Here is a 24,574-nt window from a genome sequence, read left to right as displayed (position 1 = left end):
ATGTCATTCTCGCCTCCACCTTTGCTTTAAAAAATATAACTCAACTCCGCTATTGCCGTTCTCCGACACAAACTAAACTTGGCAATTCAAAATTATTGCCGCACTTTGCCACTAATTAAATCAAAATCACCTTTATCATAGTAGTACTCCGACAAATTATGTGTAACGGTCCGCTGTACCGTTCATAGTGATATTCCGTATAAAACGGAAGTACGTTCGTAGTACGTATGTTAACTTGGTAATATGCAAATAAGCAAAGCCCGGGATCTGTAAGAATAGAGAAGTTAGTGTATATAAAGACCAGTGGACCCCTTCAGGGTCGAGCATGCTTTTCTCTTAAGGGATCTGTTGGTGTTTCATTGGCTCGCACGTTACACATGCAAATCTCACCCTTATTATAGCCTTCCATCCATGTTTGGCATACTCAAACATGCTAAATCAGTACACTCGCCATAATTGTCTTTAACAGACAAATATTAAACATCAGACTCACCTCCGCAGATATATACACGTGCCAAGGCAATAAAGATATGCTCACCTTCATAATTTCCAAGATCTCATTAACGACGGTCACATGCCTTTTGAATGCAAGAACTTGGGCGCCAATTTCTAGAAACTTTTTAAGCTTAGAAGGCTTAAGTCGCTTATTTCAATTGGCTAAATTACATACTTAAAATGGATTTTGATAAAAAAAAAATTGGTTTATTCTGATAATCATATTAAAGATTATTCTTGAATAAATTCCAAAACGTCTAAGAGACGTAAATATAACACATTTTATAGAACAACAAAAATAGTGTGATAAGCTAAATCCTGTTACGGCGGATTTAAGAAGTTTCGTGAAATTGAGGCCTACTTTTTGCCCTGAGGGATTAACTTATTAAAATATGACTATGAAACACACGAAACGTTGTCATTTGCAATCGCGCTGTGCAACATGCAACGGTTCATAACCAAATCGGCCGGTAAAAATATTGCAACATTTACCGTTGCGTATAGAGTTGCGTTTACCGTTGCGTTGTGAATTCATTAAAGCATGTGTATATGTGTAACAGTTGCATTCATACATTCTCGTACATGAAGATTTGGGGTAGTTCAAGTGACTGCTTTCGGAAAAGGAGAAGTAGGAATGAAAAATCGTGAAATAGACTGCCATTTCACACGGTGACGTACTGTTTATAATTGGTGTTTCGGTTATAATTCCACTTTAAGATCTCCCTTCAACAGATGGATCTCCTTTGCCTTAACAATCTTATTATATCAAATTATACGAAATGTGTCAATCTGATTTAAAAAAAAAAACTTGGCAAGCATGTAATGAAAAGCATCATCAGCCAAAAAAGCTAAAGAAAAGGTTCCAATATTGAAGAAAATTTATGCAAGCAATGTACAAATCAACTTGGTAGTCCGGACGGTCTATTGTATATATTGGAGGTTTCTACTTGGATAGTTGTCCTGTACTATAAATTACTTGAAGCACATTGTGCTTTTTCTAGGCCTTGCAAATTAGGATCGATATGAACTGGAAACGTCCTTCTTCGCAGACTGGAGTGTTTTGGAACGTCTATGAGCCTCAAGGTGTCTATGAGCCTCAAGGTTCCTACCTAAGGGCCCTCAATGTCCTTAAAAACACATACGCCCTGCTCCTTAAACCAGAGGGCTGCCTCGTTTATGAGCCTTAAGGTGGCTACCTTGGGGTTCTCGGACCTTTCCTGCATATCCTAGTTGCTGTTAATCGACAATTATAATAATTCACTGAATTTTCATATCATTTTTAGGTAATACTTTTCTATGGGAAATGCATTCTTAACAATGGTTGCCTTGTTGACAAATTAAAATCAAAATAGCAGACAGTTATGTGTCATTTAATGCCATATGTCTTTTCAAATTTAAATAACAAATTATAAATCTTTTTTTTTTAATAGTGATCATAATAGTTTATTTAAGTGTCATGCGCAAACTACCATATAGAATGCATATTTTAAGAACATGTTGTATGGTTTATGGAAACAGAACATGGCTATAAATGATGTCTTCATTGTTGTCATTGTTTTGCTATACATACATAAGAGAGCAACTTAAAACATGTACATATTGACGGCAACTAAAACAGATCTAGAACGGAGCTCAAACAAACATGAACCTCGTTATTTATATCCATATCCTTCATCGGTGTCTATTTTATATGTGTCGACGCAGTGATGCGGGTGTTCGTAACAGTTGACGCAGTGGAAGCAATCAGTTGTTTCACTGTTAGACTTGTATACATGACCATAAAATTAAAACAATAAAATACATAATATGGTCTACAACCATAAATCCATGGATTCACATCGATACTGATAACTAAGGAGCCGTGAAATATGAAGACATTATTAACATAATCGAAATTGACAACTTTAACATCGATTATGTTTATGATGATCAATTATAAAAGAAATAGTTAACGACAACGACAAAGTGCCATCATTATGTCTTCCATCATATATCCGAACATTTTTAGTTGGTAGAAACAAACAACAGTTCATATATTTATATTTTAAACTGTTGAGTCGGAGTTGTTTCTTTGTCTTCATCTGCAATCCACAGCAATTACGGGCCTGGTTAAGTTTTAATTTCCTTGGGATTGATGCCAATTTTTCACGCCTGTTTTTTGACGCTTGGTTTATTTCGTGCCTTTTTTTCAAAAACCAGCTGGATTTCAGAACCAGCCCATTTGCATAATGCTCTCATATAGTCCTCTCTTTTCCGCTTGGTTAAGGCTTGGTTTTGAATTTGACGCTTTGTTATCAACATGTGTGCTAGAATTAAAACTTTCAAAACCAACTGATTTAGCCATATTTTGACGCCTGGTTTTCTGCTAACAACCAGGTGGTTAATTTCGCATTATATTTTCTAAAAAAATTATGTATTACATTGTATTCAAATATCCCATGTATTTTCAGGTGAAAAAAGTCAAGTAACGTTGTGTATTTCAATTACTGCATGCCACTTGAGTCTCGTAAGGGTTACTCAGATAAGGAGGGGCCCCATGACCCAGGTAATTTGTGAATGTTTTCAGGTAGGTGATACTTTCCATGAGAATCCGGAAATATTGTGTATTTCCACCTAAAAGTGAAATTTAAGGGACCAACAGAACCCAAAACAACGAATGTCTATTAGTGTCAGACGTCAACACCTTCTTTCAACACACACCATCCTCTCTATGAAACCTCAAGATTTTTTAACTCAAAACTACTTTGATCTGGAATTTCTAGGTTAAAATTGCATTTTGCATTTCAAAGCTAGAGTCTTACTTGTAATATTTTTACGTTTCGGTTTGTGAATCAAAACCATGGCCACATTCAAGAGAAATCACAACAAGTAAGTTTTAATAATAACGATTTATTTTACGTACAAGCATACGTTATTTTAAGCAAAGTAAACGACAATATGACTGAACGGTACTATTTCTGGACAATTGGCATGACCCTTAAAGGGGCCGTTTTATCTTATTGGCAGTAGTCTACCCCCTCAGGACACTGTAAAACAGTGCTTGGTTGCCATCTGGCGTCAAACGAACACCGTCACGACCATAGTGGCGAGGAGATCAATCTGCTTAGTGACCCGGATGAAGTCGAGGCCTTGCTGCGCTCGCAAAGTTGCATTTGCCTTCACCACAGCCTCTTCGTGACAAATCTTTTCATCTTGGATTAATTTGGTTTTGTATCTTTTGAAGCTCAACCTGGGTGGTGGTATCTCGGTGACCAGTACCCTATTGGCGCCGTGTTGCAGAAGCTGCTGTCGGATAGTAAGAATATTCGCCACAACTACTGTTGGTAAATGTAGGGAAGCCATATCATTTCCGCCGATGTTTAGAATTACAACATCTGGCTTCCTACTTGTTGCTTCTGTAAGAAGTCGACACGTTATCCTGGCACAAGTGAGGCCTGGTACTCCAAGCCAGATGGTCTCGTAACCATACAGTTTGCCATCAGGCTGGCCTAATTTCACATGGCGCTCTAGATGACTAACCCACGAATCTCTAAGGATTGTGTACATACTTATATGTTTTAATAAGAATGATCTGTAAAACAAATTCACAACTTAATATACCCTAAAAAGATCATCGAACCAGTCTAGTATACGTCGACTTCTATTGGTTAAACCCTTGGCCAATCAAACTTAGTTTTTATAACGTATCACAATTTCACGGTCGGTAGACCGGCGGGAATCCGTGGGCTAATCTTTTAACAAAACAGAACAACTTCAACTTAGACGACTCAATGTTAGACTAAACTACAACTTTAGACAACAAAAGATTAGACGAAATATTTTAGACGAAAATAACTTTAGTCACTGCTCGCCCATTAACCGGTGGCGAGGGTAAAGAAACGCAAACAACAACAACGAGTCGTTTCAAATAACTAATGTTAATACTCGAATAGTATAGAATAGTTTATTTGGATTTAAACATACAGTCCATCATCAATCAGCATGATCATACATATATACAATAGTCAATATACCATTTTGTATTACATTTAGAATACATTAAAAACATCAAATATATACTATTACGAAGGAGAACATGCATCAAAACATATTATCAAAGGAAATATTATACTTGTATCAATGATAACAAATATTCAATTTATGGGCATATAGCATAGTTGTAAGTCTTATTTTTTATGAAACATACATTATACAAAAAAGCCATATCTACGAAACAACAACTACACATCATTAAATATTGTGTATTTAAGGGACCAACAGAACCCCAAAACAACGAATGTTTATTAGCGTCAGACGTCAACACCTTCTTTCAACACACACCATCCTCTCTATAAAACCTCAAGATTTTCTATATCAAAACTACTTTGAACTGGAATTTCTAGGTTAAAATTGCATTTTGCATTTTAAAGCTAGAGTCTTGTTATATTTTTACGTTTTGGTTTGTGAATCAAAATCATGACCATTCAAGAGAAATCACAACAATTAAGTTTTAATAATAACGGTTTATGTTATGCTGATATTAGATATGATTTATAATTCATTCTGATATGTTTGATCAAATTTATTGTGTTGACCGAAGATCTCTGCCAAAAGTTTGCAACAAGATTGGAATATATCAGTTTGAAACGGTTGAGTTATATATATTGATTATCAAATATTATTAAAACGTCGAATATTATTCATATAATGTATCTTAGACATCGTTTAATTTATTCATCCAAAATAACATTATGTATTAATAGTACAAAAGGTCATCATTTCGAGCTAGTGTAATATTTAGCCCAGGCCAGTGTTAGATTCGAAACGATGACTCTTCGGGAATGTTTGAAATAGATTAGAACCTACTTAGACTTGAATTTGTGAAAAAAATGATTAAGCTATTTAGTTAATTGACCGCGAACACGATTTTATTAACTCGACTATTCGAAGAATAAGGGGAGCTACTACTCACCCAAGCGTCGGCGTCGGCGTCACCCCTTGGTTAAGGTTTTGCTTGCAAGCACCTTTAAGTCAATATCTCAGCAAATACATCATGTATTGTAATGCAACTTCATATATGTATTCCCAACTATCCAACCTACTAAATTAATGAACTTAGATAACACTTATTTGAATTTAATGCAAATAATAGGCCTTTATTATTCGACTTAGATTCTGGTTAAGGTTTTGCGTGCAAGCACGCATAGGTTGATATCTCAGCAACTACTTGAGGTATTGCATTGAGACTTGATACAATGGTACCCAGCCATCCAACCTACTTAATAAACCAAGTTAGATAACTCTAGTCTGTGTATAATGTAGATAATTGCCCTTGATTTTTCGACTTAGAAATTCTGGTTAAGGTTTTGCGTGCATGCACACATTATTTTAATATCAAAGCAACTACTTGATGTATTGCATTGAGACTCGAAACAATGGTACTCAACCATCTAACCTATTTAATAAACTATGTATGATAAATCTAGTTTCATTTAATCCAAATAATAGGCCTTTATTATTCGACTTAGACTTGATACAATGATACTCAACCATGCAACCTCCTTAATTAACTAAGTTATATAACTCTAGTTTGCATTTAATTCAAATGATAGGCCTTTATTATTTGACTTAGAAATTCTGGTTAAGGTTTTGCTTGTAAGCACACATAGGTTAATTTTTCAGCAACTACTCGATGTATTGCATTGAGACTTTATAGAATGGTATTCAACCACTGAACGTAAATGAATAACCAAGATATTTCAATGTATTTTGCAAATAATTGCCATTTATTATTAGACTTAAAAATTCTGGTTGAAATTTTCCATGTAATTTTATTTAAACTTAATCTTTAAATATGAAATAGCATGCGTTTATATATAATTATGAAATGAGATTCAATCTGGTTTATCTGCTTGGGACGGCAATGCCGGGTTTAGCAGACATAAGTGTCTTGAAGACATAGAAATAAACGAATGCATGATTTACTTGAATTATGGCTAATCTAAGTTCTGAATTAACATCTTTAAACTCTGAAATACATTCCTCTATAATTTTGAAAAGATATTCAATTTGGTTTATCTGTCGGGGCTGCAATACTGGGTTTTGCACATTAATGTCCCTTGAAGACATTTATAAAAAGAAAAGAAAATGCATGATTTGTTGGAATTCTAGCTAAATATCTTAATCTTAAAATTCTGATATAGATGCATTTTTCTAAAATATTGTAAAGAGACTGATTTTGGTTTTCCTGCCAGGGACGGCAATGCCGGGTTTTGCAGACATAAGTGTCTTGAAGATATAAAAGAAAACCCAAAGAAAATGACTAATTTGTTTGAATTCTTGCTCAATATTACAAATGTATAATTAATCTTTAATATATTTTGAAATAGCATACATTTTTCTTTAATTTAAAAAAACAAAATTCATTGTTGTCTGCTTGGGACGGCAATGTCGGGTTTTGCAGACATAAGTGTTTTGAAGACATAAGAATAAAAGAAAATGCATAATTTGTTTGAAATCTAGCTAAATATTATACCCAATCTTTATGCATACATTTCTCTATAATTTTCAAAAGAAATTCAATTTGGTTTGTCTGCCGGGCGGTATAACTGGATTTTGCAGACTACGGCCTTCGTGATATATTCTTACGCATCAGAACTCATACCTCGGGTTATTCTACGATAAACAACGCTTCGGAACGTATTATTTCTTAATTCTAGAAAGCATGATTTTTTTCTTTAACTTCGACAAATGATTAAAGACACATGTAGGAAGACTTTCTCAAAAACCAAAGAAAACGCACAATTCTAGCTAAATATAATGTTTATTAATTCAGTAGCTTTGAGTTGTCTTTGATTTGCACTAAATTGTAATGTAAGAATTTGAACGGGTCAGTTAACCCCGTATATCCGTTTTTTTTCAACGTACGGGATGTAAAAAAATGTAAAAACTTATTTGGGGAAATAAGCATCCTTTTTCTTTGGACGGCATCACTACCGAATTACTGAATTTAATCATGTAACTCTAAGCGGTCACTTCTTGGGGTTTTGATGTTATAAGTCCTTATAGCTGCGTTTCAACTTTTGACTTATTTTAATAATATTTTACACCGCCTGTGTGTTTGTTAAAAATGACTGCGCACGTGATCAAGTAAAAACTTATATGTGCATGCTACTATAAGTTTTCTAACATGACAAGTGATACATGTTCATAATCTCTTTTTAACTAATTCGTGCGCAATATTATACCGCTGGTGAATTAGCAGTAATTCATTCATGTTCATTTATTATACAGAACAAAATACATAAATAAATATTTTTGATTTTAGCCACGTCTCCACTCTTAACTGGGTACTCGTCCAGATATATCTCCATACTGTATAGAACCGAACAATGATAGATAACCTAATAATAAAATTTGTAGACATTGTTTTACAGCCTCCAGAGGGCGAACATTTAAGACATTTCCAGAAACACTGGTAAAGTTAACTGCATCCGGTTTCATATAAATATGTGATTAATCCGAATAACATGAAAACAATACATTTGAAATTTTGTTTGTCTGCTAGTGGCGTCAATTTACATTTGCTTAGAAACCAAATATATGCTTATTTTTAACATAAACATTTACAATGAACGATTATTCCAATGCGAAGTTTTAGTATTTCAACAGCCAGATTAGAGTTATTCACCTTTATCAGTGTAAAACAACGCATAACTAATGTTATTCCCAGTTTTACTTGCATATTTGTTACGATCATTACCAAACTTACACAATGATTATGGACAGAATCCATAAGACAAATTCGGAAAAATAACCAGATCATACCAAAAATAAGTTATGCCCTTTTTAGCATTAAACATCTAAATATATGCTCGGCGTAATTACTATAATATTAATTGAAAAATGTTTATGGAATGGGGTCAGTAATTCGGTCAAAAATGTGCTTCCATGGTATAGTCAAAAGAATTTCATAATAAATAGATTCTTATTTTCCCATAGTTTGCGTAAATTTATGTTAAACATGTTCACTGCTACAATACATCCGTCATGAAATGAGACGGTATCCATGAGATACTTTGTATGTCAAATTCTGCAAATCGAAACCGGAAGTAGGTGTTTACTGCTCGGACAAAAGCAATTATGCTCCATATTTAGGGAAGCAGACCACAACTGTCTGGCATTTCACTAGACACTATTCAACACCACTTTTTCTTTTTTTTCAATACTTTATGATAAAACTTTTACGTAAAATAGGTGTAAGAAAAGGTGATGTTCTAGAATAAATAATGAATAAATATGAATTACAGAAGAAAAATAAAAAATGCGCAAACATGACGTCAGCACCTGTTTCTCTATTTTGCAAACTATGATAAACACAGAAATATTAACCCTCGTGTCAATAGAACGTTTTGACAGTTATATACCATAGATATGCTGACGTTATGAAATTATGACGTTATGAATCACTCACGTGATGCTGAACTAGTCTAAAACCATTGAAATACATAAGATAAACAAGAGCCGTCGTAAGACAGCGCGCTCGACTACGTCGCTTTAACTTAGAATACAATAACGATGTAATAAGTTTGGTATCTTTATGTCAAACCTAACTAAAATTATTCGATACATAAGTTGACTTTGATGCTGCCCTCCCACCAGCCCGCCGAAACAATGACGCAAGTCATTCAAATAACTTGATTTCCCATTATGAAAAAGTGGTTAAGAATATACAAATATGCCTTTCAAAGGAAATTAAAAAAAAATCAAGGGTCATAATTTGTATTTAGGCTTAAAACGGATTTATGTTTCTTGTTGTAAGATGGTCGTAAATAATTTTGAATTTTATTAAGTGCATTTAAAGAACAGTATAGAAGGTTATTTTATTTAAATCCCAACTTGCCGTCAATCAGGGGCATAACTTCTATTAAGGATATGGAGTTATTAAGTATTAAGTCAATTGAATGAAGGGTATAGAAGTTATTAATAAACATTCCAACTTGCCCTAAAACTTTAACCTAAGTTCCATAGTCAATCAGGGGTCATAATCTGTGTAAAGAATAATATGGAGTTATCTAACCTCCTCATGTGATAGCCCTGAACACCTGTGTGAAGTATTAAGTCAATTGAATGCAGGGTATTGGACTTATAAGTGAAAATCCCAACTTGCCCTAAAACTTTAACCTGCCCTAAAACTTTAACCTAAGTCGATCAGGGGCCATACCTTGTATTTAGGATAATATGGAGTTATGTAACCTTATTGTGAGATGATCCTGAACAACTGTGTGAAGTATTAAGTCAATTGAACAAAGGATATAGAAGTTATTAATAAATATTCCAAGTTGCCCTAAAACTTTAACCTAAGTTCCATAGTCAATCAGGGGCCATAATCTGTGTAAAGAATAATATAGAGTATCTAACCTCATCATGTGATGGCCCTGAACAACTGTGTGAAGTATTAAGTCAATTGAATATAGGGTATTGGACTTACAGGTGAAAATCCCAACTTGCCCTAAAACTAACCGGACACCGACGCCGACGCTGGGGCGAGTAGTATAGCCCACCTATTCTTCGAATAGTCGAGCTAAAAAGGAAATATGTTTATTTCAGTGTGAGATCGGTATACATTTCACTGGTGAAGGCTATGATTTATATTTTCACTCGTGGCGCTATATTTCACTCGACGAATTTCGATCTTACACTAAATGAGACAAATAGAGAATCATATTTTTAGTAGATTATGTATATAATTAAAACTGTAGGTCTTTAGGTTCCGACGCACATTTTATTTAAGAAATATTTTATAGCAACACTGTTTTATTCAATGCTTACTGGTGAAATACTATGCCTTACCAGTAAGGTGTGGTCCTTATCACTCAAAGTTATCACTATTGTTCTACTTGTACAGTGTGCATGATTTCTAAATGATTATTTGCGTAAAATGGAATGAAAAACGCACTTTGTTCTTTATAGTAGTGAATTGTTCGATTCAAATTCAATTAGGCCAGAGTTTTTTTTATATTTCGTTTTACGGGAGCGCCGTACCTAAATATTGCAAAACCCAAATAAGAAAAAGATTCAAATTCCTAACTTTATTTTTATTTTTTCAGCCGCCCGTTTCTTCGATCTCCGATAGAAAATAAAAATTAGTGTTATTTAACCTAATGCTAGAATAATCATCAACGCATTGCACACAATATCTGATACAATACAAATAAAACATTACAAAATCATGTGCTACTGTCACCGACTTTAATGTGAACTGATTGGTAACTGAATGTGAATATGCAGTGAGCATTAAAAGTCCTAAATGAGCTAATTCTTGAAAAATAATTTAAATTAAATTATAGTACCATATACAACTTTTCGTAATTTTTTACAGTTGTTACAATCTGTGAAATCTTGTCTTACTTAGCAAGTAGCGATGCTTTACTTTATCAAACAGTCGTCGGCTAACCACAATAGAAAATCTGCACAAGTTAGAGAACAAAAGGTGACACACATTACATATAATATTAACATATATACAAGACTGCTGTATTGGCTACTCACGAACACCTACATTCGCCATTAAGCCTACAACTTTGGGACCGTAAATGACCTGTTGCGTTCCGCCCTTTTACGCTTAGTTTGGTGGGTTTTTTGACCATGTGTACGGGGAGCTACAACCGTTCTCAGCCCATCTGTCGATTTTATGAATCCATTGGCCTCAGTCACAAACTTGCGGAACTTGGTCACATGTTTTTGCCTTTGTTCAACTGACCACTCAGTCCAAACTGTCTTTGAGACCAGGAAACGGCTATGAGATTCTGATAGACGGAAGTCCCCACTACCAACTAAAGCTGACCCTAACTGGCTATAGCCTGTCTTGACTTTATCAAATATGACGTTGACCAACTCAGTGATTGGGCGGGACTTCCACGCAATGACATTTTTCAGCACATGGTTCATTGACTCACAGTTATTGTTCGTCCACCTATGAACAAACGGGTGACTGAGGCATGTGACCAAAACCTTTGATCTTAGCAGGGGCTTGAGTTGGCACTGAAAGTAACGTGTGAATGGGGCCGAAACTCTTTGACAGAAAACTTCAAAGTCCTCACACATGACACTGAAAGTAATTTCGTCCTGGGCATCTACTATCCTACCTTCCCCGAAAACCTTTTCAACAAGCGTGCGCCTGTCTCGGGCCGTAACCGCGTCGTCCAATAATTTCTGGTTGGCATGTTGTCTAAGGTGTCTTATACATAGGATATGTTCAGAATTGGGGAAGCAGCATTTAATGGCTTTGACCAACGAGCGCTCATCATCTGAACCTATTAACAGCTTATCGAGGTTACAGTCCAATTTGACCTTGATGTGGTTAAGAAAGTCGCAATAGGATGCAAAGTAGCTGTTGTCATGAATGAACATAGGGCCAAGGAAGATTGGATGCTCATTGGATGAAGTTCGTGGTACTGACAACTGCTTAAAACAAGTGACAGTAACGTGCATGTCGCACAAATGTCTTGTCAATGCCAAGGACAGTCTGGCCAGAACAACAAAAGTTCCTTAAATCCTGCATTTGGTCGTCAGTGTACAGTATGATTGAGGGACTCTTATTGGAGCTATGAATGACCGAACGAACAAATGGATGATTCTGAGCAACCATGTTTTCAAGGTGAATTGTTTGATCAGCGACATTGCGTGAGGGGCCTTGACTTGTGTTATTTGCCTTGGGCATTTGCCTTTTGCGGTCCTTAACTTGTTGAATGCTGGACGGACGTGTAACCTCATCAAACATATTGGCCAGTATACCAATCACCTCAGATGGCTTCTTAGAAGTGAGTTCATTGGACATTTCCTGAATGACATGAGCTGGGGTTCGTACAAATTCTGCATTAGGTATTCGTGAGTTGCCGTGTGCTGCTAGACCGGGAAATTTACCGATATACTCGACAATGGCCAGTTTACTGACTATACCACCCTCACTAAACCATGACACCCTCTTTTTGTACGACGAATCCAGCTTCAGTGCAGCATAATACCTCTGGACCACAGCAATTTTGTCCTTACTAGGCTGTGGTTCCATTAGTGAATATTCTACCTTCCCCTGGATTTTACGTTTTTGGCAAAACATGCCATTCCTCCAGTAAACTTTTTTAAGCGTTCCGTTCGTGCCTATCAAATAATGTGTTTTTGGCGAAGAGCCTTTACTAGCATCCCACACACCGCAGTCATCGGTAAAAGTACTACGCCCATTCCCAGCCCGTTTCCTTGAATTTTCCCCATTGTCGACTACGAAGTAACAATTTTCTTTTCGACCCGCAGGCACAGACGGAAACCCATCACTTGAATTAATCAGTAACTGAATTATCGTCGGTAAATCTAGGAAACTTCCGGACTTCAGCTGTCCGCTCATATCAGATGGAAACTGATCTGAATTGGGCATCACATTGTCAGTTGAAAATGTTTCGCTCTTTTCAGATATATTTCCATCAGATTCCATGCTGTGTTCTTACTGAATGGGATTTACAGTACATGGCGATTGTACTAAGTTCAGCTTTTAGCCATTAACAGATGGGGACTGATCTGAATTGGGCATCACATTGTCATGAGAAAATGCTTCGCTCATCGCAGATCTTGATCCTCCATTGCACGTGCTGCTTTCTACCTGATTATGTTCTACAAAACATGACGACAAATTTTCAATACGTGTAACGCGCACATTGTCAAATATTTCCCCATCGCTAAGAACAACTGAAGATGAGGAAATTTCATCATCATCATAACCATCATCATCATCATCATCATCATTATTGATGGAGACACTTTGCCTGAATATGCGGTATCCAAGCGATCAGTGTGGCCATCAGGCCCTTTAACTAAGCAAACAAAGTGATTTGGCATGAACTCTGGTAATTTCTTAGGGACATTCATCATAGTTCACATAACACATATCTCCGGGGCAATAGACCGACGGACATCACGACCGAACACATCCCTTGTGAATGGGCCTGAAGAAAACCGTGAACTAGTTTGAGGTGGATAATAGGACTGGATAGGCTGTCGGATAGCCGCACTGATCGCGTTCCTATCTGGATAACGTACTGTATCATTTGCATATTATAGTTTCCCAAATAGACGATTACTCATATCGACATATAGACGTTGCATATATCGACACGTTCAATTAACGTTAAATAAATGTACTTCATAATATATGACTATGTACCTTGGTATACGTTAAATTCAAATAATGTTCTGCTCTGGTTATTCATCTTGTGAGTTACGGTTGGAAAGCGCTGGTGCAAAAACAGCTTTTTTGTAGAACAGCAACAACATGTAAAATACAAAATGCACATTGAGGGAGCACATCACTAATTGGCTCCATTTAAAACTTTGATCAGCTTGTTAAATTCTTTAAGTATATCATTTTTTCTGGATTCACAATCAGAATTTAAAAGATATTTACCGTCAAAAAATCACTTTTATTTCAATTTGAATTTCCGTACACCATCTCCCGAATGACAAGATCAGTCCCTTTTTTATTATTTCTTGCAAAATTATAATAATTATACGAAGAAATATTTGATTTCAGAAGTTTAGAGTATTGATCACATCAGCAACAAATATAACGATACTGTACTTAAATGGCCATTTCAAGTTTAACTAAAATTGGAACATCGATATTTAGACAAAAACAACACTATCTTGAAAAACTCGTGTAGTTTAGTATTAAGAATTGTCTTCTGAGAATTATGCCAAAATATCGAAATGTTTAACCGTCTCATTCTTAACAAATTAAGTTGGTGAATCCCAAACATCTATTTCAGCCGTAATTGCGAGTTAAAAAACGTCACAGAAGCTAAAATATCAATATGTGTAAACATTTATCTCATTACTTTTAATTAAAATACAATTTGAACTTTTGTATAGAAATGTTAGGTAATGAAACCAAAAAAAAATAAAAAATATTGAAATGTGCTTCTGGCTGGATTCGAACCACCATCATGAAACCCTCAAAATATTCTTAGTCCCTGTGCTTAACACTACAGGCTAAAGCATTGAGTATCGAGTGGAGGTTTTATTAGGGGTGTGCTACCTTAATGGTCGCATACTTCAGGAACTGTACAAATACATTTCTATATTCCCCAATGTTCTTTCATATTATTTGTACACTTGTGACACGTCATCTTGTTTTGAGTAATAGCTGGATTATACACTCAATTCGCCCATTCTTAATCATCATGATTTAATTTCAGCTCATATAACTGTCTTAGAAAACAACACATTGCAGGGAATGTGTATCGGTTTAGTGGCAGTGAACTGCTACTACCATACTTCTTTGTGATTACGCTTGACTAGAATAAATCGCGTTATTAATCACAAGCTGAGGGATTTCGCTTTCTGTACGGCAAATTGGATTCGCACACACGCAAGCACGCACGCACGCAAGCACGCACGCACAACTGCTTTGACTGTAGTCAGTGGCAAAAGTACAATAAATGAAGACAAACTGCATTCCAGATTAAAAGTGTTTAATCGGGCATATAACAGTTTTTAAGAAGCAATCCTGCAATGTTTATTATGCTGAACACATGAACAGATACAATTTAACATTATTGACGAATGAAACGAGCACAATTACATGTACCAGCACACTGCCGACCTAATTCTATAAAACAACTTTTTCAGTCCCTTCTCATTTAAATGTACTTTGTCCCGCATGAACTCGGCTGGAAAACGTATGTGGGGAAGCCGCAAAACTTCAACGAGCTCTCTCTTTCCCAGAAACTGGTTAATTCGTGCGCGCTGGCTTGCAAAAGACCTGTACCCCAACCCGTCCCGGAATGCTCCACGCTCCCCAATCTCCAACACCAGGATGGTAGATACACCACTGTCAAGGAAGTCCTGGGCAATGTCAAGTACGGCCGCCACTATGTCCTTCGGTACGGATGCAGTTGTGATATTATTGCCGCCCAAACTCACTACCACCAAGTCCGCCCCGTACATCTTCACCTGTTTCAAAAGTCCTGGTTTGGGTTTGGAAGCTTTCATCCCGCCCGCACCAAAGAAACGCACCTCCATAGGCACCTAAAAGACTACATTTAATATTGTAAATGGCTTCACAGTCGTTGCCTTTGTAATATTCTTTCCAGTTATCACCACATTGCAACATTGTTTTAATAATTGTCATCCGTATATATTCAATTGAAGTAAAACATAATATATACAAAACAGAATATATATGCGGCCTTTCAATTATAAAATTACTACACAATTTATGACTGTAACATTTCATAGTGTGCAAAGTGCTTAAACATCACATATGAATACATAATATATAATTGAACATTCAGACCTAATATTTAGTACGCTTAATTAGGTTGAGTCATTAAATCGTGACAGTAGGTGTTTACAAAAAGTCTACAAGCTGCACTCTCACAGATTGACCATCCTAAAACTTTTTAGTACGAGTATATTGGCATGTCGTCATATGACAACTAGAAACAAACACGTGAAATTCGCCGATGTAAGCTAACTAAATAGCAAGTTAGGTTTCACTGTACATAGTGAGTGAGCATGAAAAAACAACGCACCTTGAGGTCCTCATTGCAGAATGCGCCTAGTCGCCAGACGTGACTGTCCCCGAAAATTGCAACTTTCTTCATTTTTAATACCAAGAGTGAACACAACGTACATGCAATATATTTGAACACACCTTTACATATACTGACAATCTGACGATTGTGCTCAAGCCATGCCAAGGTGCTACAAACACTTATTACACGGTTCTAACTTTGATATATCAACAAGCGCTTTCATTAGGTACTGCGAATTCACACCTTTTTACCAAACACGTGAAATTTAACATATCACGTTCTCAGGGTGTTCCGACTTTAATTAGCCAATTTTAAAATCCAAATTCGCTTTCAACTCATCCCCAAATATTCCTCTCCTTTCTTTTTAAAAGCAAATGCTTACAACGCTTTTCTTAAAATGTATTCACTAAATCTATATTGTACTATTATTATACCAAGACCAATACGAATATAATTGATATATTGCAATGTTTTCTTGAACTGCATTGATTTAAGAAATAAATATTCCGACTTCTCTCATACACCGCGCACTCTTACTTGTTACCTTCGTGTAAATAGAACAGAACAGATATTTTATTAAGACTTGTACAACGTACATCATCTTCTTAACCGCAAATGAATAATAAATTAACAAACACATGGTATGACATAGGTTATACGTAATATGAAATAGAATCTTAGAAACATTAAAAAAATATTCACATCAGGTGAGGATGAACAAAACTATTATAATTATAAGTCAATATTTAAAGTTGATCTTCTAATACTCCTTTGTGTAAATAAAAGATTTAATTTCTGGTTCACAGGAGCATCCCGTTTTGAACCTGACCGTCATTGGGGTTCAATACACATCGTATTATAGTCATCAGTGACAGCATGGTTCCAAGTACTGACCGCACGATAAGAATCTGTCACAGCGGGGTGTCATTACTGATAGGTATCAGGCATGGACCAATATCTCACAATGACATGTCCATATCGATATTGAGACGAGTATTTCATGTATGAATTTAAATGGTATGCTTTATGATATTAAATCTTATATTAAGCCTTTATTCATTAAATACACTTTCCTATCATTGTCATGACAAATGTTAAAATATGTTGATAATTCTTATTTAAGTACAGTGATGGTATTTATATGAAATTGTACAATTTGCATTTCTTTCTTCGCGGGATTGTGCAATGAAACATACCAAGCGATTCCACATAACAGTTGAGACACATACAAATCGTTATGATACACATAAGAACAATTGTATAAATTAGGCACACAATTGTTAGATATTCTTTTTCTTATGTACAAGTGATTCAAAGGTAATATTTCTACTATTGATACAACCTTATTCATTGTGATTTGACTATAATGTTTTCTGGCTTCATTTGAATGACCGTCCGATACTCGTATTGGGTATCATATGAATTGTAGTTAGAAATTTACATTATATCTGCCGCCATGTATATATGTTTTGTATATGACCTCATTTGCCATGTTTATGGTGTGAGAGAATAAACCGTGTTTGACTTTGACTTTGAATATAATCAACTCCCGCTTGATACCAATTATTCACCTTTCTCGACACACAACTTGTTCACAATACACAATTACTATTTATCGATTAACTTATACAGCACCATTTTTAACCACACGTTCAAAGGCGCTTTACAACGAAATAAACGGATAACTTATTACAGGAAATATCAATAACAAATAATACACCTTTAAAACATTTAATATACGATATACTTAAAATACGAATAGCAATCAAACACAATAAAATGTGATATTGAACTAGTGGTTTAAAACATTAAAATATATGAAATTAAAAGGACTTCCCGGGATTTAGCCATCCCCCTCGTCCGAATTCCACACACCCCTCCACCCACCAACAACTTTGGCATACAGGACGACCAAAATGAAGCATTAAATATCGGCGTACACACCCTCGCATACTCTTTTGTATACGGTATGGTACGACCCTACCCTCCCTTACCTCTACAATTTAAAATGAGATATGTGAAAGTAGTATTTGAGACTTCTTCGTAGCCACCACCCCCTCCTCCGACTCCCCCACCACTCTCCAACCAACCTCAACCACGACATACAACCCACTTAAACACAATACAGTTTTAAACCATACTGCATACTCTTGTGTATGTACTTAGAAATATGAATGGGGTTCCCGGGGTTTAATCACTCCCTGCCTCACCCCAACTACTCCGACCCCCCCACCCCTCTCCAACCACCAAGATATACAGCATACAACCCACTAAAACACAATGCAGTTTTGAAGGAACGGCGTAAGAACCTCCTCGCATACTCTTCTTTTGTACGAACTTTTGGAAATGAAAGGAGGTCCCGGGTTTTAGTCACCACGACCCCAACCCCCACCCTCACCAGGCTTCCCCACCCCTCTCCAACCTCCAACAATTACGGCATACAACATTCGAACACAATAAAGTAGTAAATCCGGGCGTATTAAAGAAAACGCTATATACCTCAGATAATGGAAGGGGATTTCGGTATTTACGGGGATTTCGGTAATTCCACCGGCCGAACTGAAATATGTTTAATTGTTTTGTGATATCACATGCATATTATATGCAATGATGAAAATAAAACTTGAAACTTGCTTATTATCATCATCTAAGCGCTTGTAAGGAAAGTGGCTGCCTTTTACGAAATTTTAAAGGGGATTGAGTTTGAAGACTAATACTGTTGTTCATAAAAATTAAAATCAGGCATTTTGATATTTCGGAACGGAGTTATATTTTCTATATACCAAAGCATAAAATTACTTAAATATTTTTGTATGTAGACCTGTTTACATGGGGATACACTGAGAATTAGAATTTGCTGTACAGTTTCTGACTACAGAAATAGACGAGAATGTGACATTGGATTTGGCATGTTTGTCTAAAGACAATGAACTTATACCAACATATTGCATACCATTTTAATGGGCATTGACTCCTGTTTTCATGTACCCATTTTAAAATGGAGTGTTTGTATGTTGATTAAGAAACTAAACAAAATGGAATCTACATTGAAATCTGGTAAGTTTGAATTACATACCTTGTTTCTTTTCTTGTACATCATAGACATTGAATTTCTTCAGATGTGTTGTTTATCTCAATATATGTAACAAAAATGATATTAATCAACATTTGAGACACAAACAATGTGCCAGATGCCTTATGTTTTGCCAGTTTCAGTGACTATTAGAAGCACTACAAAAGGATAGATGCTCATATTAAAATCATGCATATATAAATAAAATATATATACTAATTTATGTGTATTTTTATTTAACAGTGCAGTGTTTAATACTTTGGAGTCATAGATGAAGAATATATTTACATTGGTGTAAATCAGTTGACTTATAATGTGGCGTTTAAGGAGAAAAATAAATATCCAAATGTTAAAAAAGTTCCTTAAACATGCATTATGCACCAGATTATGCACCAGTCAATTGTACCACGGCCCTCCAGGTCCGGGGTTATATAGGGGATAACGAGAGAAATGGGCCGTGATTTTATCTTCCAGGTTGCCCCACAGTGCCGAGTGATTGTGGTGGTTTTGTTTTTTCGCCAAAAATAATGGGGAATTGGCCTCACCTTGGGGTGGGGGGAATAAGGTGGGGATTTGACCAGTAGTTTGTCCCCACAGGGCAGGTTTTACCAATAATTGGCCGGACCTGGGTCGGGCATGGTTACAATTGACTAGTGCATTATTGTGGCTTCTTGTGAAAATGACATCTTGTTTTGACTTTATTATACAGATCTATTATACAACAGGCAGTATGGAGTACAAAACAACTGTGCACAACTTCAAAACAAACATTCTATAAAAGTTTGCGAAAAAAAGAAATATATAGAGGATATTTGTTTATTTCAGTGTAAGATCGTATTTTATTTCACGAGTGTCATAGAAAAACATATTTTCACGAGTGGCGAAGCCACGAGTGAAAATGTAGTTTTTTTATGATCACGAGTGAAATTAAATACGATCTTACACTGAAATAAACAAATTTTCTGTTTCTTTTATGCTTATTTTCGGAGTTTTATTTGTTTTTTATTTATTTCTGAATTACCCCCTTTTTGAAAAGGGTGGGCTTTACGCCGCTACCCGTGGGGCGCCCCTCATGCATTATTATAGCTGTCAACTTTTTTACTTTCGGTTTGCTGAGAAATAGTTCTCTGCTATTCATTCTTATAGCTTAATATTCGCTCGTTTTGTATTGCAAAGCTTTATGAACAGTAAAAAATGAAGTATTATTAGTGCACAAATGTTCCAAAAAATAATGAAAACACTTTTTATTTTAACCAAATTACTACGCCGCTATTTAAAGAATGAAAATTTGGAAGGTCAAATGTACAGCAAAACAAATGTGGATACTCATTGGATTTTAACCATTCTTCTTAGTTTAAGACTGCATATACGCGTGTTTTTATAGTAAGTTAATATTCAGTCATCTTACTGTCAGAGACCAGTCTGTTTCGCTTTAAAATGTTTGTTTTCCAGAAGAGTAAATGCCACGCTAGTTTGTTGACACATTTTGAGATGTGGGTGGGGTAAAAAATATCGGATCTATCTGTAAATTGTTGTGTGAATTCTCCAGGAAGCTCATTTTACGTACTACAACGGTTAACAGTTCAAAATACATTTGAACGATGCTATAAAATTTTATTTATGTTCGAACAGTTGTTTTTGTCTGTAATTTGTTTGGAATGAAAGCAAATGTTCGAACATTCAGCTTCAAAGATCAGTAAAATGTTTGATAAACGGGATAACCGGTCATAAACGGTAAGTTGTTAATTTCCAATTATATATTTATTTAAATTTATAAAATATTTCTTTATTTTTTTTTTAACATTTTTTGACATAATTTACTGAAGTCCAGTGTTCTGTTTTTACCAAGGCAAGTACTGTACATGTAACAACAAAGGATTTTAAAAGTAGTTCTGAAAATTGATATTTTCACTCCTTATTTTGCAGTGAAAATATCAAATTGATATTTTCACTGTTGTTATTTCACTGTTAAAACCCCATATTTCATCATAAAGCATGAAAGAAATACGGAAAATCCATCTTATTTTTATATATTTTTCTCGACGCTCATTTTTCGACATCTTTTTCTTAATTTTATTCCCTCCTCCTGGCGCTATTTTTTGAAATAATTTCCCGTAAAACGAAAAATAAAATGGCCTTATTAAAATTAATTAGAATTTCATATTATACAGAAAGAAATTATATGAAATGGAACGTTACGTCTCACGTCGTGTATACATACTCGCTTCTGTTTCACGCACTATGCTAAAATTTGTTGCATATCTCAACGTATTATTCATAATGTAAAGGTTTTTTTGTCAGAATATTTTAAACATTCCACTCGCGCCATGAGCTCATGAGAATTTTCCCACGAGCTCCGCGAAATATATTTCATGACATATATTTTCTACGTACATAACTTATTCTTACAAAACTGATATTACGCACAGTATAAATGTAATAAAGCCTTGACGTCGACGTCATTTATAATATACGTCGGCCAATACAGAATATTAAATGAGTTTTAGTTGCTGGATTTGTTAAACAAGTTAAATAGAAATGATAATATGCACGACATAGGCCTAACATCTTATCATTGTATTCAGCTCGTTTAATAAATTCAGTTGGAAATGACACTCATGTAATATTTTCTATTTTCAAATCTGTGTTTGAATGTGTATTAACAATATTATATCTGATCTTTGCCAAAATTTATGCAATGATTATCGACAGAACCTCTAAATCAACAGTTACAAGTATGCATTATCAATGTTGTGTACACAGAAGTGTTCCTTCACTAGTTTTTTTCCCTTTTTTTCAGGAAACACATGTGTGTCTCTTGCAGTGAAGTAAGGGGTAAGTTTCATACCCATGTTGTGTCTTGTAGGGGAGTGCGTTAGGAAAGTGCGAGTGATCTGTTGAGTGAGGAGAATGCTAGGGTAGATTCGTTACGACAGACAAGCTTTAGTGTGAAAGAACTTAAGTCTCAATACGGTAGGGACTGGCCGCGTTTTAGTCGTGTGTTAAAATAGGCGTCCCAGTAAGAGTTGACAATAAGAAGGCTGTGTCTTCAATTGAAGATTTAATGTCTTATGTAGAATGGAACAACCTAGGGAGATTTAATCGTACGCTTCAAGGTATCCATAACTTTCAGTAGAACGCTGAATCATTTGCTCAAGAAGTGTCAAATGAAACGCTAGGTAGCAGCGAAACGTTGCTTTCACCCTGTGTGATTCGTGAGCAAAACATTCAGCAGCATGTGTTCGACATAGAATTGTATGAAACCGCAAACGTGCTTTCCCGCGGTCTGGTCATTGAGCAATGTCAAGGGAATGATCAGTACGTGTCCGGTGTGAGCATCCGAATTTCGGTTCTCCGGAAAGTAAGCAAAATAAAACGTCACAAAGTGCATCCGTTTCGAGTTTATCTCAACAGCAAGTGTCTGCTAACGATTTAAATGTCTTAAATGTGAACGCGCACGATTATTCCGATAGTCAGGACTATGTATTAACTGCTAGACCCCTTGAAATGGGAAATGTGCTTGTAACGTCCGTTGATATAGGTGAACTTATAGATCATACGGTAACTGATAACAAACAGAGATTGACTCACCAAAAACTCAAAACTAAAAAACGAATACGCGTCATAATATCATCTCCAGAATCCGACACATCACATAGGTCATTGGTTCGAATGCCAGATGCGTTGCCTCCTTTGGTCACACGGTCGAAGTCTGGCAGAATTAAACAAACACAAGTTATAGAAGATGACGGTTTCTTGATCGAGGACGATGATGTTATTGATCCCTCATATAAACCAGAGAAATAAGTAGGACTTAAGGCACGTATTGAAAAAATGAAGACAAATCGAGCTAAGAAAATGAACTCGAGTATATCTGATTCTGACACCAATATATCGGATTCAGAATGTCAAAGAACAATTCACCCACTGGGGCTTTAACTAAAAAAAAAACGTGATATTCAGCAAAAAATGAAAGAAGTTGGTTTGCAAATTCCAAACACCACAATTTCATACGCATTAATTTCAAATGAGCATTTGAAAAGGTACTCTTTAACGCTGAATACTAGGTCCTATTCAGATAAACATCAAGATGCGTGTCTGAAGAATATGCTGAGAACCATGCAATTCTTTACGAATGATAAAAATCTTGACAATTATGACAGGCGCAATCTGTGAGATACGAAGCGAAGACATGACTTTTATGATGCGCTTAAGAGTGTAGGTGTAGCTTCTGAGACAGTAAGCAAGTATTGTTTCGCTCTCACGTCTATGATCAAGGACGAGAGTACAAACATTCAAAATCAGCCCAAATTAAGGGACGTGTTTCAATTGGCACATAAGACGTGTATTGATGGGACTAAAGGTTTGAAAAGTAGATATACGGCTTCAGAAAGAAGACGGGAATTTGAAAACCCTCCTGTCGACTATAAGAACACTAAAGCTCAGAACGCGTCTAATCATGAAAGAAAGCCCAAAAAAATCTTAACGAAACTTCAGACTTTCCAGACGCTACAGATCTCAGAACTGTAAACATATTTTTCTATTTGCATTTTCTACGGTCCGGTCAGTGACCGTCCGCGTTCGAAAACCTGGCATTAGACGAGATTAAGATATGTGATAAAAGATACCAAAAATAAATAAATCTAGGCTCTAATCCGCTAAGTCTCTACATAGCAACGGACGAACACAACACCGGCACAACATTCATAGCGAGAGTGCCTTTTAAAGAAAATGATGGCACATGGCAACTGCTTCTTCTTTATAAGACAAAACCTGCAGACGAAAAGAGCAAAAGCCTATTGTTTCTCAACTCTAAAGGAAAGCCTATTCGATCCGCGTCGAGCGATTTTCGTGAGCAAGAAATCTTGCCTCACCATTCTTCCACGGCAATAAGACACGCGTTGGAAACATACAGTAAAAATCAATTTACAGATCGTCTACAGGGTTGTATTGCAGGGGTGTTAAGTCATTCATTAAAAACCGCAAATAAAATATACGTGGACGACTGGAGAAATGAATTATATGACGGCATTCGTGCTCTCGATTCAATGTACAAAGAAGTCACTGGGAAATCTGGTGGAAAAACTAATGTCTGTACACAGTTCTCTAAGCCATCAGAGTAATTTCTACTTCCGAACAAACACCAGGCACATCTTACCTAATCCCATCAGGCTACGAAGGTTTATTGCCGGGCAACACGACTAGGTCACAATCTCCTTCACTGTCTGTCTCGTCTGCGGGTTCGGATACAATTCATGGTACTCTGGTTGAAAACAGAAATAAATTCATAAACGCCAAGTGCTGACGAGTACTCAAAACTTGTTAAGAAAAATCCACAATTCAGAATAGGCACAACGATTAATGACAGTAAAAAAAATTCAAAATGCGATTCTAGGATTAGTTATTAAAAAAGAGCTGTCGAAATAGTTGATATAGTTGGTCG

This window comes from Mya arenaria, chromosome 17, assembly GCF_026914265.1.
Source record: "Mya arenaria isolate MELC-2E11 chromosome 17, ASM2691426v1".
Lineage (NCBI taxonomy): Eukaryota > Metazoa > Mollusca > Bivalvia > Myida > Myidae > Mya > Mya arenaria.
This window is presented reverse-complemented; position numbering follows the sequence as displayed.